This window comes from Lolium rigidum, chromosome 4 (assembly GCF_022539505.1).
Source record: "Lolium rigidum isolate FL_2022 chromosome 4, APGP_CSIRO_Lrig_0.1, whole genome shotgun sequence".
NCBI lineage: Eukaryota > Viridiplantae > Streptophyta > Magnoliopsida > Poales > Poaceae > Lolium > Lolium rigidum.
Window position 1 is genome coordinate 241,385,620 of NC_061511.1, and position 16,103 is coordinate 241,401,722.

A 16,103-nucleotide genomic window follows, 5' to 3' on the forward strand; every position below is an offset into this window, starting at 1 on the left:
GAAGGCGACACCGTGCAGGATTTGGGGGAGGGCGGACCATCAGACCCTTGTTGGTGGGAAACGAGGCGGGTAGTACTGGTCGGGAAAGAGAATGTCAGAACATTTCTCTCTTCTTCCGTGAGTTTCCGTCGAGTTTGTGTACATGCTAGGCATCACAATAGTCCATCTCTAAAGCCTCGAATCCAATATGAGCTTGTTCACAAAACAGAGATCGGCTCGAACCTAGCCAAGCGTGCGCTCAAATACTTATATGCCTCGCCAATAGAAAAACTCCACTAACCCTCGATCGGTTTGCTTTGCCGCCGCGCGGCTTGCCATGGCTAGCAAAAAAAATGTTGTGACTCCAATGTTGAAGACTAGGACGAGGAGCAATTGGATCCAAACAAGGATACATAGGACGTCGCGTCTCCACAGGAGCACCGAGCTGATCATCATCATCTAGCCGTCAGCCATCATTTTTTTGTGAGCGGTGTTGTCTCCCCACGACTTCCAAGCTCAGGGACATCCTAAGGCCGAGCATCTCACACGACACCTCCGTCGCTGCAACCAAACTTGCCGAGCGGTGCAAGCGTGATGGGATCAACATTCAGCGCACGTCGGATCGACAAGGTCACGAAGATGTGGATGGGAGATGCGTACTGCCTGCGTTCATCCGGCGTTGATATCATATGTGCAGTGTTGAGGAGGTAAAACTACACATAATTTTTACTATTATTTTATTCTTTGCATGTCATTATGCTGTAATGATAACAATTTAACAATTTATTACCCGGTGCAACGCACGGGCACTTTTGCTAGTATTTTTTAAAAGCTAAAACGTTTTTAAATCTGTAGTTTCAAAATTAAAAAATTATCTTCGAAAATTTAATATTTTTATATATGAACAATTTTCGAATTTGAACATTTTAAAAATTTGAACAATTTTTGAAATTCGAAAATTGCATACTAGAACAATTTTCTAGTTTGGACAATTCTTATATTTCAAAAATATTTTTAAAAAACTATATTTTTAATATGAACATTTTACAAAAATATCTCTTTTAAAAATTAATTAAATTTTTTTTTTAAAAAAATGTACAAATTTAAGATGAACATTTTTTATTTGAACAAATTTTAAATTCTATTTTTGTAAGGTTGTAAATTTTTTAAATTTGAATAGTTCCCAAATTTGAACATTTTTAAAATCTTTTCTTTTAGCAAAACTTCGGTCTTCGGTACCCGAAGCCCAAACCCGAACTGACCGAGACCGAACCCGAACTTAGCAAAACTTCGGTCTTCGGTTAGTCGATCGGTCTTGTCATTTCAGTGACCGAAATAATCTGGGGCTGTTCGGTCGTCGCTGCCGGGAGACCGAACTGCCCGAAGAGACCGGCCATTCTTCCCCAGCGCACGGATTATCTCAACGTTTCTCTAGATTCCCCTTCTTATCTCACTTCTGTTCTTGTTGACCTAGCCAACAGCGAGGAGGGGACATGCCGTAGCGCCGCCACGGGAGCACATCTATCAGCCTGCCTCTCCATCCCTGGTCGCCGGCCACACCGCAGCGCTGCCAGCCAACCGTCGACCTGGCCGCCGGCAGCGAGCCGCGCCACCTGGTCGCGACCCTGCCGGATCTCCGACCTTGGGCGCTGCTGCCGGACCTCCGTCACAGGCCACACCACCACGCAGATGCAGCTCTGCCCGTGGCTCCTCTTCTCCTATGTTTGCAATGTAAGAAACCGAGCCATCCCCTACTGTCGTTGCCTAATCGACGGTACCTCGGAGGAGGGATCCTCACGAGGGGGAGAAGAAGTAGGGGCCATAGGGCGGAGTGCTCTCGGGACGGTGGTACGCGAGTTACCCAGCTTCGGAACACCTGCACGATGACAGGGCCTACCGTCGCTTGTCCGGAATTATCCGGGCGCTTTCGCGTTGTTACAATGAGTTGTGGTTGTGCCTCTAGGGCTCCCGGGATCCGGCTTATAAAGGCGCACGGATCTAGGGTTTACATGGAGAGTCCTAGCCGGATTACAGATAGCCTAGCTACGGTACAATATCTTGCCGTGCACGCCACGGATCCGCCTTCCATACTCATCGTCCTGGATCCGGGTCCCTCATGGGCCTCCATGGATCCGGGTCACTCCTACGTCGGTACGGATCCGGCCTGCCGATCCCGGGCTGGACTTCTTCCTTCATGATCAACAAGAATCGGGCCGCCCGATGGGCCACATGCCTCATCACCGTCCGTGGGCCACCCGGCTTGCCGGATCTAGGCACTGTCGATGGTACACCCATGAAGTATACCCACAACAGTAGCCCCCAGAGTTCTCCGAGTTTCGCCTGCAGTTTCCGCCATGCTTGCTCCTTAGGTTTCCGGCATCGTCGGCAACGCGGAGAAACTTGAAGAGCTCCAACTTTGCATTTTCTTCTTTTTCCAACTTACAGCCGGAAAATGCTCTCATCCTCGCGGGACTTCATCCATCGACGTTCCAAAGAACATTTCCGGGTTACTCCCTGCTCGCGAACGAGAGCCAACTTATCTTCACGCAATTACCCGGAATCTTAAAAGACTCAAACGGTTCCGCCAATTCTAGCGCCATTTTCGCGCGATTCGCGCGGTAACTTATCTCTAGCCATTTTTACCGCTAGGGTTTGGGACACGTGTCACGCATCCAACGGCGCGACGTTTGCGTTCCGACCACAGGATGCGGAACACGAATCTTATCCCCTCAGCCTATAAATATCAGCCGTCGACCCCTTTACCCCTCATTCACCCCCTTCTCACCTCTCTTCCGAGCGCCGCCCGTGAACCTCTTCTCCGCCGCGCCGGAACCCGCCGGAAAGCTGCCGGAGCATCGCCGGAGCGAGCCCTCCGCCGCAGTGTTCTTCGTGTTCTTAACTCCGGCGAACCTACTGCGCGAAAAACTCGCCGCCGGCAACTCCGACCACCGCACGCGCCATTACGGTAAACCCTCGAGCTCAAACTTCGCGTCGTAGTTGGTAGGGATGAACCTGGGGAAGACGAAGTGGGATCCGACTAAGGAAAGTTTCCGCCAACCTTTTTCTTCAGATGTCTTCAACGACTCCGCCTCCGAGCTCGGAACCGATCATGGCGACGCCAATCTCCTCCGCCCCTCCTCCCTTTGTTCCCATCAGGTTGGATCCTTCAAAGGATTCCGGCAAGGAGACTGAGGGGACCTCCGCGCACCCGGAAAAAACCTCCGGGGCGGGCCAGTCGGAGCAGCAAACAGAAGAAGCTGCCAAGAAGTCAAAAGCTCGGAAGCGCGACTCCGAAGCTAAGGGGAAGTGGTGGCCCTGCACCACCACCGAGATGGAATTAAAGAATCTCGAGTCGGAAGGCTTCCTGCAACCCGGAAGCTGGAGGTCAGTTCCGAATGAACCAGCTCCAGCTCCAAGGGACGACGAGATGGTGCTGACGAAGGCACTAGTGGAGCGCAGATTTTCGTTTCCGCCTTCGGATTTCTTCCGGGAGATTCTGAAGACATACGGACTCCAACCCCACAACATATCTCCGAACAGCGTGCTCGCCATCAGCAACCACGTCGCTCTCTGCGAAGGCCACCTCCGGGTAACCCCAGAGCTTTCTCTCTTCCAATACTACTTTTCTGTGAAGAAGGAGAAGATCCGCCAAACTTCCGAGTTGGCGACTTGCGGATCTGTCACCTTCATCATCCGCCCGGGCCGCGTCTACCCCCCGACCGACCGCCACGAATCCGCGAGGTACTGGTCTGGGGGTTTCTTCTATCTGAAGGACGCCTCCGACCCCGCGAGCGACAAGAAGCTACCACCTTTCAAGAACTGCCCCGCCACCGAGCTTCCGTCATGGACGCACTGCCCCCACTTCTCCGACTCGCCTCGCGCTGACCCGCGCCGTCGGGCGGATCCGCAAGCTTACGGAGGAGGGGCTGACGGGAAAAGACCTAACCCTCTCCTGGTTCACGAAGCGGATCCAGCCGCTGCAACATCGGGACCGCCTGATGTTTGAATACACAGGGCGCGACGATCCGATGCGCGCCACCAAGGATAATCTCTCCGCCGACGCCATCGACAAGAGGATCCGGGTCCTCATCAAAATCCCACGTGAACTCCACGTTCACGTATGCAACAAAGACATCCACACGGAGGGATCCGGAACTGCGGTACATCGTCTTGACTGGTTTATCGCTTTTCTTCAAACTTTTGGCTAAGTGTAACTTTGAACTAGCTCGAGGCGCTTGAGGAAAATCAACTCGGAACTCTCCTCCGAGTCCCATCCACCGGCCACGCGGATCCGGAAGCCACGTCAGAGGCGGAAGCTCCTGAAGCTCCACGTCCCGCGAAGAGGAAGAAGCCAGCCCCTTCCAGCCCTCACGCGAAACGCCCCCGCGAAACGCTCAGCATCGCGGCTACCCGGAAAGCTGAGGCGGAAAAGAAGCGCCTCGCGCTGATTAATACCAGCAACAAGGGGCAGCCTGCCATCCAGCACTTTTTCAAGCCTTCCGGGTAAGCGTCTTCTTCCGAGACCCAAGTTCTGGTTTAACACTCGCTCTTATATTTGTATGTTTTCCTGAAGTTCCGGAAGCCAGCCTCCCAAGGCCCCAAGGGTCCTTAAGAAGAAGGCCAAACCATCTCCGGCTTCCTTCCCTATCACTCCTGAGGTGGAAGTTCCGCCTAAAGCTTCATCTGCCAGCAAGCCGGATCCGAAGGACATCATTGACCTTGATGACCTTCCGGAAGACCCCGCCCACCATGGCGACTCCGCCCAGGGGACCTCCTCACCCACTCCTCCACCAGATCAACCAAGTTCCGCTTTCGCGGGACCTATTGAGGAAGAGCAAGAGCAAAAGGTCAAGCTCCTCCAAGTTACCAATGCGACCCGAGTCAGCCTCGAGCCAACTCCATCCCTCCAAAAACTTTCCCTCGCCGAGCGTCACGCGGAAGTTTCCGCCATGCTGAATAAGGTATGGGGGAAGCCGGAAGAGGAGGTGGGTTATCTCGCGGAACTGGAGGACAGCCTGAAGGAATTTTTCGCCAAGCACAAGGAAGTGCGGCAGGTAACACTAGCCCCCAAGCATTGGGTGATATAGTTCCGTGTAACATGTATTAGCCGATGCTTTCTCCAAATGTACTGTTAGGCGGAAATTTGAAATGTTTATCCAAGCCTTTGAAATCTTCGCCAGCCCCCGCATTTTAATATCCGACTAACTCTCTCGTCGCTTCTCGCCCACGCGGAAACCGCACGAAGATTTGCGCATTCACGTGCCGGAGCAAATCAAGGAGATCGAGGGATCGCGCGAACACGCGGAAAATAGCCGAAAGGCTATCCAGCTGCTTGAGACCCGACTTCAAGGTACGAGATCCGGATCTTTACTTTTTTTTGTGCTGACAGTTGTTCAGGGTGCATAACATGTTCAATTCTGCTTTCAGAAGAAACTGCCAAGCATTCCTCGCTTGATGAACTATCCGCCAAGGTCAAGGTGCTTGAGGCGGAGAACGAGTCCCTCCAAAACTTCATGAAAGAATCTTCAAGCAAAGAGACTGAGGCGAGGAAGGAGCTCTCCGAGAAGCATGCCCGTGAGAAGGCGGAACTGATCGACAAGCTGGAGAAAAGCCAAGGCCGCGTGATCTCCATAATTGCCAAGAACAAAGCCCTAGAAGCGGAGGCGGAAGCCATTGACAAGCTTATCTTTCGTAAGCATTTTTCCGCGTCGTTGCTCCGACCACCTTGCATGTTTTCTCTGACGGAACTGAACCTCTCTCTTTCACAGCAAGCCTCGGCTTTGAGTGGACAAAGGACTCAAACCTGACGAGGACGGAGGCGTACGATGAAGCGCGGATTTCAATTGATGCGCTGTTTGGAGCCTGTCGTGGAATCGCCACGGCTCTGTCGCCGAAGAAGGCCAAAACCACGAGCCATCGACACGATGACCAAACTCATGCGACAGGTGCCGGAGTTCATCAAGGACCGGCAGAAGTCTTCGACGACGCGGAGCCGCCTCCTTAGTCTTGGCCACCCGCAAGGCTTTCTTCCCTCACTCAACCTCGGCGCAAGTTGCACGCGGAGCCCCCGAGAGTTCCGACATGAGCGCCTCTCGCGGAACCGAAGGCTATGAAGAGCTGTTTGTCAGGCGAGTGGATCACTCGTTCTGGTACAAGCAGCACAATCTGCCCGAAGGTTTTTCCAATGCAGAGGAGGAAGCAGGCGAGCCAGAGTATTATGGGGAAGGATCCGGGTCCAGCAGCGAGCACTCCGGAGAAAACTCTGGAGACGACTCTGAAGCCGGATCTGGCGGCAGCGACGACGGCTCCAGCTACCAAAGAATCGAAGAGGAGGACTCCGAGTAGAGTTCCTGTTTGAAACAATGAAACAAGTTGCATCATTTTGGCCCCGGCGAGGGTTTGTAATAAGACTTTAAATTCTTAAGTAGCTAGGAACGAAACGATTATGCATGGGGCGGAAACACTTATCCCGCTATCCGTTAAGTATTATGTGCATGTTTCGTTTTATGTCGGAAAGCAAGTGCCGACTTCGTTATTTTCCGGCTTGCCCGCTTGACCTTCCACGAGCCGGAAAACCTTAGCCGGAAACGCTCGCTGGCGGCGATGAAGCCCAATGGCAGTCCGTCCATAACCGCGGAAACAAGCCCCCGTGCATAGGTGCCGGAAATCGCTACTAGGAATCCACGAGTTCGCAACAAATAACAACTTAATCGTAAAACTTAAGCTTACGTCCTAAAGGACGATTTTGAAAATCACAACTTTCATACACGCCTAGGCGGAAATATCCAGCTCTGCGGTTTTAGTCGGAAAAAACATACACGATCTAAAATGAACAAGTAAAGGAGGTAAAAGACTCAAAGAGTGAACCAAAAGCTTTATTTCATTGATCATGTATAACTATTACAGAGTTTAGAACTCGGAAAAAATATATGCTAAGTGTAGAAAGGACGTAGCTGTGCGATATTCCAAGGGCGATCTGTTTCATCGTAGATGTCATCCGGATCCTCACGCTTGCGTTTCCGGTGCCAGTTAGCAAGTCTATCCCTTAGCTCGCGGAAATCAACAAGGTAATACGACCCGTTATGAAGCACTTTGCTAACGACGAAGGGTCCTTCCCATGGAGATTGCAGCTTATGGTCTTTCACCTGTCGAAGGCGGAGGACCAGGTCTCCCGCCATGAAGGAGCGTTTCCGAACTCGACGACCGTGATAACGTCGGAGCTTTTGCCGGTAGATGGTGGATCTCTCGGTCGGCTAAGTTCCGAGCTTCCTCGATCAGGTCCACGAGATAGCTGTCCGGCCTCGTCGACTGTTTCTTCATTGTAGGCGGAAACTCGCGGTGAATCGTGGATGATGTCTGGAGGGAAGCACGGCTTCGGATCCGTATACCAGGAAAAAGGGGTAAACCCCGTTGATCTGTTAGGGGTAGTTCGTAAACTCCACGTAACAGCTTCCAACTCATCAGCCCAAGCTCCAGCCGCTCGTCGCAGCGGTCCTTCAAGGCGTGGTTTAATTCCTCGATAATATTAGGCCGTTAGCCCTTTCAACCCGACCATTGGACCGTGGATGAGCCACGTATGCGAGGTCCGGCCGTATCCCCATTGTTTCACAATAATCCCTCAATTCTCCTTGAGCGAAGTTCGTGCCATTATCCGTGATTATGCTCGTGTGGGATGCCAAATCTCATCACGAGGCCGCGGACGAATTTTAGTGCCGTAGCACCGTCGGCTTTTCTCACCGGCTTGGCCTCGATCCATTTGTCTGAACTTGTCAACGGCGACCGGGAGGTACTCAAAACCGCCGAGAGATGATCTTTTTAACTTACCAACCATATCGAGCCCCCGCACCGCAAATGGCCAGGTGATAGGTATGGTCTCCAGCTCTTGGGCTGGAGCGTTTGGTTGAGTAGCGTAGTACTGACAACCGCGGCAGGTCTTGACTATTTTATCAGCGTCTTCTTTAGCTGTAAGCCAATAGAAACCCAACCGAAAAGCTTTTGCAACGAGTGATCTGGGAGCGGCGTGATGCCCGCAATCCCCTGCGTGGATCTCTCTGAGGATTTCAATGCCATCTTGGTTGGAGACGCATTTAAGAAATACCCCTGCTGCACTTCGTTTGTAGAGCCGACCATCAACTATTGTGTAGGTTCTTGCTCGTCCGACGATCTGTCGTGCGAGGACCTCGTCCTTCCGGCAACTTCCGATCGATGAGGTAGTCCAGAAAGGCTGGGTCCAAGCCGGAATGATAGCCATCACTTCCCTAGCCGGAGACACTGCCACCTCTGGGTTTTCCGGGTTAGCGCCCTTAACTGAGGGTATCCGGAGATGCTCCAGGAAAATGCCAGGCGGAATTGGTTTCCTGCCGGATCCGAGCTTGGATAGCATGTCTGCCGCCGTGTTATCGTCTCTCCCGACGTATTTGACTTCGTATCCGAGGAAGCTCTTGGCGATCTCGTCAACTTCGTCTCCGTAGGCCGCCATGACGGAATTTCTCGGCGTTCCGTGTTCCGGCTACTTGTTGTGCCACCAGGTCGGAATCTCCACAAGCATATGATGTGCTTGATCCCCATTTCCTTAGCGATGCGCAGACCGTGTAGTAGAGCCTCATATTCCGCCATGTTGTTAGTAGCTTCGAAGTGGATCCGCGTAACATATCGCAGCTTCTTCTCCGGTAGGGGATTTCGAGGTGACTCCGGCTCCCGAGCCTTGATGCTGCTTGGATCCATCGAAGTGCATAACCCATGTCTTCGGTTCCGGCTCCGGACTTGCATCCGGAGCTTCGTCCAATCCGCAACAAAATCTGCCGTAACCCGGGATTTTACCGCAGTCCTTGGCTTGTAAGCGATGTCGAAGGCGGATAATTCGATGCCCCATTTAGCCGTACGTCCCGTTGCGTCGGCGTTGTTGAGAATTGTTGACAGCGGAGCCTTGCTCACGACCGTTACTCGGATGCTCTTGGAAATAATGCCTCAGCCTTCCGGCTGCCTAGGAACACGCCATAAGCTAGCTTCCGAAAGTGAGGATATCTCTCGTTTTGATTCCGTCGGCACCTCGCTAATGTAGTAGACAGGTCTCTGGACGTCATACTCATGACCTTCTTCCTTTCGCTCCACCACAATGACGAGGCTGACGACCTTGTTGGTAGCTGCCAGATAAAGGAGCATTGGCTCTGACTCTACTGGAGCTGCCAAGATAGGCTGGGAGGTGAGTATTTCCTTCAACCCTCGAAGAGCTGCATCAGCTGCGTCGTCCCGCACAAATTTGTCTGTTTTCTTCAGCAGCTTGTACAGAGGTAGTGCCTTCTCGCCAAGACGGCTAACAAACCTACTGATTGCTGCGACACAACCAGTTAGTCGTTGCACATCTTTGAGACAAGTTGGCCTTTTGATACATAGGATTGCCTTGATCTTTTCCGGGTTAACCTCAATGCCTCTGTGAGAGACTATGAAGCCAAGGAGTTTTCCGGCTGGCACGCCAAAAACGCACTTCAGCGGATTTAACATCATCTTGTACCTGCGGAGGTTGTCGAAGGTTTCGTGAGGTCGCCGATCAAGTCGGATCCTTTCCGGGTCATGACCGCGATGTCGTCGACGTAAGCGTGCACGTTCCGGCCGATTTGGTCCTTCGAGCACCGCCGCATCGTACGTTGGTAGGTAGCACCCGCATTTTTCAAACCAAAGGGCATAGTAACATAGCAGTAAGTACCGAACAGGGTAATGAATGAAGTCGCCTTTTGGTCGGATTCCTTCATCCGGATCCGATGATACCCGGAATACGCATCAAGAAAACACAGAAGTTCCGCCCCCGCCGTCGAATCAATGACTTGGTCAATGCGCGGCAAGGGGAACGGATCCTTCGGGCAATGTTCAAGCCAGAGTAATCGATGCACATTCTTAGTATTTCAGTGTTCTTTTTGGGTACAAGGACGGGATTCGCGACCCAATCGGTGTGGATAACTTCTATTACAAAACCTGCTTCTAGTAACTTTGCTAGTTCCATTCCTATGGCGCGGCGCTTCTTATCTCCAAAGCGTCGCATAGCTTGCTTCACTCGGTTTGGCCCCCGGATTTATGTTGAGGTAGTGCTCGGCGAGTTCCCTAGGTACTCCGGACATGTCGAAGGTTGCCATGCGAAGATATCCATGTTAGCGCGGAGGAACTCGACGAGCGCGCTTTCCTATTTGGGGTCCATGTTGGCTCCGACTGAAACCTGCTTGGAAGAGTCACCCGGAATGAGGTCATGCTTCTTGGTTTCTATCGCGGGCTTGAAGGAGGTTTTCTGCTCGGAGATCTGCTTCTTGGTGGTCTGCATCTCGGCCGGATCCACCGCGGCTCGTAGCCTTTCGGCCTCTTCTCCGGATATCACGGACTCGCGAAGGCGGCTTCGCCTAACTCGCACTCATGAGCCTTTTTGTAGTCTCCGGATACGGTAATCATACCTTTAGGACCCGGAATCTTGAGCTTGTTGTAGATGTAGCACGCTCTTGCGTGGAACTTGTGGTAGGTGGGCCTCGCCGAAGATGACGTGGTAGGAGCTCTTGAAGGGCACAACTTCAAACGTGATCTTCTCTTCGCGGAAATTATGAACATCGCCAAAAGCCACGGGAAGTGTGATGCTGCCGAGGGAGTTTGCCTTCTTACCCGGAACCACACCATGAAACTCGGTGGTGCTATGTTTGAGCTGTTCCTTGGTGAGGTTCATCCGCTCTAGAGTCTCCAGGTACATGATGTTCAAGCTAGCTCCGCCATCCATGAGGCACTTGGAGAAGTCATACCCGTCTATGCGGGGACTTACAACCAAGGCGTAGCATTCCTTTGGCACAATTGCGGGATGATCCTTCCGATCAAATGTGCACGGAATTTCCGACCACCTGACGTACTGCGGCACAGCCGGAACTATGGCGTTCGGGATCCGGGTAGCCGACTTGGAGGCGCGTATCGTTGGGGTTCCGAGGAAAGTGTGGTAAGCCCCCACGCTCTTTTTGTCGAATGGATTGGATTTACCTGCGGCTCCTGCCTTGGGATCCGGCGAGTTATCATCCTCATCCATCGCCTCGGAACTATCGTCCTCCTTGTCTTTGTTCTTGCCCTTGCCACCTTTTCCGCGAGGGCGGTGCTTCCGGGCGCGCTTGTATCCGGCCTCCGGGTCGTTCTTTAGATCATTGACCCACTTGCAGTTGCGGTTAGTATGAGTGGACTTCCCTGTAACCGGATCCAGATGGGCCAGGCAGGGCATGTCTCTGTACTCCTCATAGGTTTGCGGTGCGCGGGATCCGGCAGCGAGTGACCTCGGAGGTATGCTGCCGACCCCTCGCCGGCTCCGCTTCCGCGTCCGCGTCCTCTTCCGCCTCCTCGGACCTCCGCGTTGAAACGCCATGGCGACCATCTCGGATCTACCACTCTTCTCGGTCATCGTGGTTCTTGCGCTTATGGTCGTCGCTGCCGCCGTTGTCACGGTTCTTCTTTTGTTGGTGCAGGGGGATTGCTGTAGCTGCGAGATCACCGCCTGCGTCGTCATCGGCGGCAGTGTGATCGCTAGCGATGGTGATCATGTCATCCAACGTCAATTTATTTGCATTGACCAAGCAAGTTAGCTTGTGTCGCAACAATCCTCCTCGCTGCAAGCCCCCAATGAAGGCGTGCATTGCAGTGCGGTTGTCGACGTTCTCGCACTCGTTTCTGCATGCCAACCATCGGGTGAGGAAATTCCTCGATGTTTCGCCCTTCTTCTGGATGCAAGCCTGTAGGTCGCTTGTTGTGGCAGGTCTCTTGTAGGTGCCCCTGAAGTGTTTCTCAAAAGCGTTCTTCGAGTCGAACCAGAGCAAAAGATGGAATTCTTCTCAAGGTCGCCGAGCCGGATCCGGGCTGGACCTACAAGGTACAACTGAAGCATGCGGCAGGCGATGTTAGGGGTTCCTCCGGCGAAGGTTACAGCATTATAGTAATCCTCAATCCAGGTATCCGGCCTTTCGGTGCCATCGTAATGCTTCAGATTTCCGGGTAGCTTGAGGTTCATCCTTGGCTTTGGTTCCTCTCGAATCATCCTGCCAAAGCACTTCGGACCAATGTAGTCGGTTCTGTACTCGTTAAGGCGGTCCCGTGCGTCGCGCGAGCCGTGGCGAGGAGACTTTGAGCGAGAGCGAGATCTCCGGCCATTGCCTCCGCCTCCACCTCCGCCGCCACCGCTAGGTGGTGGTGAGGGAGACCTGCGAGGTGGGCGGTCTGACTTCTTGCTTCCGCCATCCGAATCTCCTCGGCCTTCCTGGTGCTGACTCCGGCTCCTGTGGCTGCCTTCGCCTTGGCGCTGGCTGCCCTGGTCGTTCCGGCGAGGCTCCGGGTCACGGCTCCGACGAGGCTCTGGGTCCCGGCTCCTGCGAGGTTCTGGGTCGCGGCTCCTGCGAGGTTCTGGGTCGCGGCTCCTGCGAGGTTCTGGATCGCGGTTCCGGCGAGGCTCTGGACCGCGGTCTTCATTCCGACTCCTCCTGGGCTCGGGCTCATGAACATTGTTCCGATTCCGGCGAGGTTCCGGCGAGCGCTCCCTCGTTTCTCGTTTCTTGGCAGCACGTTGTCGCGGATAACAAGCGCACCATGCCCTATGGGCCTGGTGTTTCCGGCCGGACTACGGCGGCGAGGGGTCGCGGGTAACCGTTGGGTGGAGGTGAGGGGTTGCGGTATTTGTCTCTTCCGGAGTACATCGCGTCCTTTCCCTTCCTTGGATCCGACGGAGGCGTCTGTGACGGAACGGGGATCGGATTTGGGTGCTCCCTGGCCCTTCTTCTGCGCTCCGAGGATCCGGTGTGCGATTCGTCGTCCTTCTGCGCGGTAGATACACAGTTATCCGGATTGGATTCCAACCTGCGCGAAGTATCTGCCTTGCTCTGCTGCTGCATTGCTGAAGCGACAAGTGTGCGGAGATAGTTGATGTCAACTTCTTCGTCCTTCTTCTTCAGCAATTCCGCTGCTTTCTGCATGTTGTCCTTTGGAGTTTCCAGCGGCTGGTGATCTGCGGGCGTGTTGAAGGGTATTCTGCGAGGCGGAATTGCTTCTCTAACAATTCGATCGGCCTCCGCCTGCGCATAGGTCATCTTTACCTCCCACTCAGCCCTCATGTTCTTGACCAGCTCGAGTGTGGCAGTAATCTCGCGGTCCTGTCTCTCGAAGTTTTCCGTCCAGGCTGCATGATCTGCCCTTCCTATCCTTAACGCAGCTTCGGTATCGGCGAGCCTCTTGGCTGTGGCCAGCATTTCCTTTCTGGCGGTCTCTAGGGCCTCCAGATCTGCGGCGTCGCCCGGGGTTATAGGTGTGTTAAGAACTGCTCGCGCGGCCACCTCCTCTCGCTGACAAGATTTCCTCCGAGGGAGAATCCCTTTGGGGTCGCACCCGAGACATTGGAGATCCTTGATGGGATGGTTGGGGGTCGGATTGGCTGACTTGGTCTCCAGATCCAGTTTGTCCCAGCGCTGCTACCGTTGCGAGAACCTGCTTAGGCTGGGCGGAGTCGACCTCGGGCTGATCACTGTATCCGTATTCCCTTATCTTGCGAACGAAGTCATCAGATTCCGTAGAGGGAGTATCATCGGAAATTGGGCTCAGGTTGCCCAAAATCGACTCTTCAACCGGAGTCTCGCTCTCTCCGACAAGCTCAGCCTGATCCGGATCCGCGTTGTGTTCCGGTGCCTCTTCCTGCTCAGGACCAGCTCCGTCTTCTTGAGGGGCGGTTCCGGCGGTATGGGCCAAGAAGTGTACGAAGTGGCACCTCTGCTTTTCTAACACCTGGGAGACCCAGGCGGATCTGCATTGGTCTTCCACCTTTGTTTCCTGCTCGGGGGCGGATTGGGTGGGCTTTGAAATTTCCAGATCCGAGGCGGAATCTTCCTTGGGAAGCTCCTGCTTCTCAGATCGGATCTTTGCGACAGCGTCCAGCTCTGCGGCGGTCGCGTCTGTGTTACTTACCAGCGGGTTTCCGTCGGAATCGACGGTTTCCCCGATGAAGATGTGTATGCCGCCAATTGGGACGATGGAGAGCTTGACGGGGTTTGTTCTAGCCGGAATCCAAGCACTCATCCGGAGGGACGATCGGCAGATTTCCGGCGTAAAGGACGCGCCCCACAGCGATGGTGTCGTCGTAGCTTCCCATGGCGGAACCCTCCCGGTTCCGGCCTCCGCACGCCACGAGCCCCACGGTGGGCGCCAACCGTCGTTGCCTAATCGACGGTACCTCGGAGGAGGGATCCTCACGAGGGGGAGAAGAAGTAGGGGCCATAGGGCGGAGTGCTCTCGGGACGGTGGTACGCGAGTTACCCGGCTTCGGAACACCTCGCACGATGACAGGGCCTACCGCCGCTTGTCCGGAATTATCCGGGCGCTTTCGCGTTGTTACAATGAGTTGTGGTTGTGCCTCTAGGGCTCCCGGGATCCGGCTTATAAAGGCGCACGGATCTAGGGTTTACATGGAGAGTCCTAGCCGGATTACGGATAGCCTAGCTACGGTACAATATCTTGCCGTGCACGCCACGGATCCGCCTTCCATACTCGTCGTCCCGGATCCGGGTCCCTCATGGGCCTCCATGGATCCGGGTCACTCCTACGTCGGTACGGATCCGGCCCGCTGATCCCGGGCTGGACTTCTTCCTTCATGATCAACAGCAACTGGGCCGCCCGATGGGCCACATGCCTCATCACCGTCTGTGGGCCACCCGGGCTTGCCGGATCTAGGCACTGTCGATGGTACACCCATGAAGTATACCCACAACACCTACCTCCTGTAATGTGCTACTACTCTGCTCCTGCTAAATCGCTGTTAAAAATGGGAGATTGATGATGCTGCTAGTTACTTTCTTAATTCACCTATATCCTGGTAAGACCCCTCTTTGTTGGAGCCCATGTTACCTTGCTTGATAAAACTACAAGTCTGAATTTTACTATTTTAGTTCATATGTAGATCTGCTTTTAGCCTTGCTCTAGAATTAGTTCTTCACGTTGAGTCTGATCACCTAGTTTATTTGCCCTAGCATATATCTTAGTTATCCTCCTTTTTGTTTTATTTCCTTGTGTGGTTCACGTCATATGTAAAAGGCTAAGATAGTTGGGCTGCTTTCTTGCCGAGTCTAATAAGAATCAGACTTCTTTTGCGTTTCAGAATTGGAGGCGATGGCATCTGCTCTGCAAAGATCATCCAGTTCCTGCCCATGTTATATACACACAATTAACCATGTAATTTATTTACTTTGGCTGCTGCCACAATCAACCATGTTACATATGCATATATGCTTCATCGACAGAGTTGGTTCAAGAGTTCGGTGAAAAAGCACGAGAGGGAAGTGCAAGGCCGATGGTTCTGCTGCCGATGCATCCGCGGCGTTGGGCAAGTCAAGCAAGGTTGCTTGATGAATGGTTCACTTCCCTGCAACTTCTATTATCTATGTGCACTTGTCAACTATTATTTGTCAAGTTTGTTTGAGAATGTGAGATTGAAACTTAATATTTGCTATTTTGTGCTGGCAAGTGCTAACGTATGATATTGTGCTTCCATTTGTGTTGCAAATTGTGAAGTTAAATGCCTGAAATGATCATCCTGATGTGATGCCATTTTCTATATACTTGAGCTGCCATTTTATTTGTTTGGTCTATATGGTCATGACCGAAGACCGGACCGAAAAGACCGAAGACCGAATACTGAAAGACCGAAAGACCGAAGGTAATATGGGTATCATTCTTGGATGACCGAAATTTTCAATGACCGAAAAGACCGGACCGAGCAAACCGAACAGACCGAACGCCCGGGCAGACTCCTAGTTATGCACTCTATTACTTGTAATGCCTGAAGAAGTTGAAATACTTTTTTTTTTGCGGGGCAAACGGGATTGTATTAAATAGTAACAGTGTGATTACAATCCCGAAGGTTACAACTCATAAGAGATATTGGAGCCTCATCTAACCAAACTTCAGTTCTATTTTGAAAAATACCAAATCTAGCTAGTTCATGACTTGCACTATTCTGCCCTCTGGGAATTTTATTAAAAGCTATAATTAGCTCAGACTTGAGTAGCAGCCTTAGGTCCTTCACCAGATGTCCCAAGATAGACGCATCCCTCGCCGCAGACTTTGCCATCAAAGATAGCTCCAGA

At 52.8% G+C, this 16,103-nt stretch overlaps 1 long non-coding RNA gene across 1 annotated transcript; it reads left to right on the forward strand.

Moving 5' to 3' along the window:
- The first annotated feature begins 1,316 nt into the window (after positions 1-1,316).
- On the forward strand, positions 1,317-15,457 carry LOC124650639. The gene is made up of 2 exons (XR_006987084.1): positions 1,317-1,710; positions 15,116-15,457. It is a non-coding gene; the product is annotated as an uncharacterized LOC124650639 (long non-coding RNA).
- The last annotated feature ends 646 nt before the right edge of the window (positions 15,458-16,103 follow it).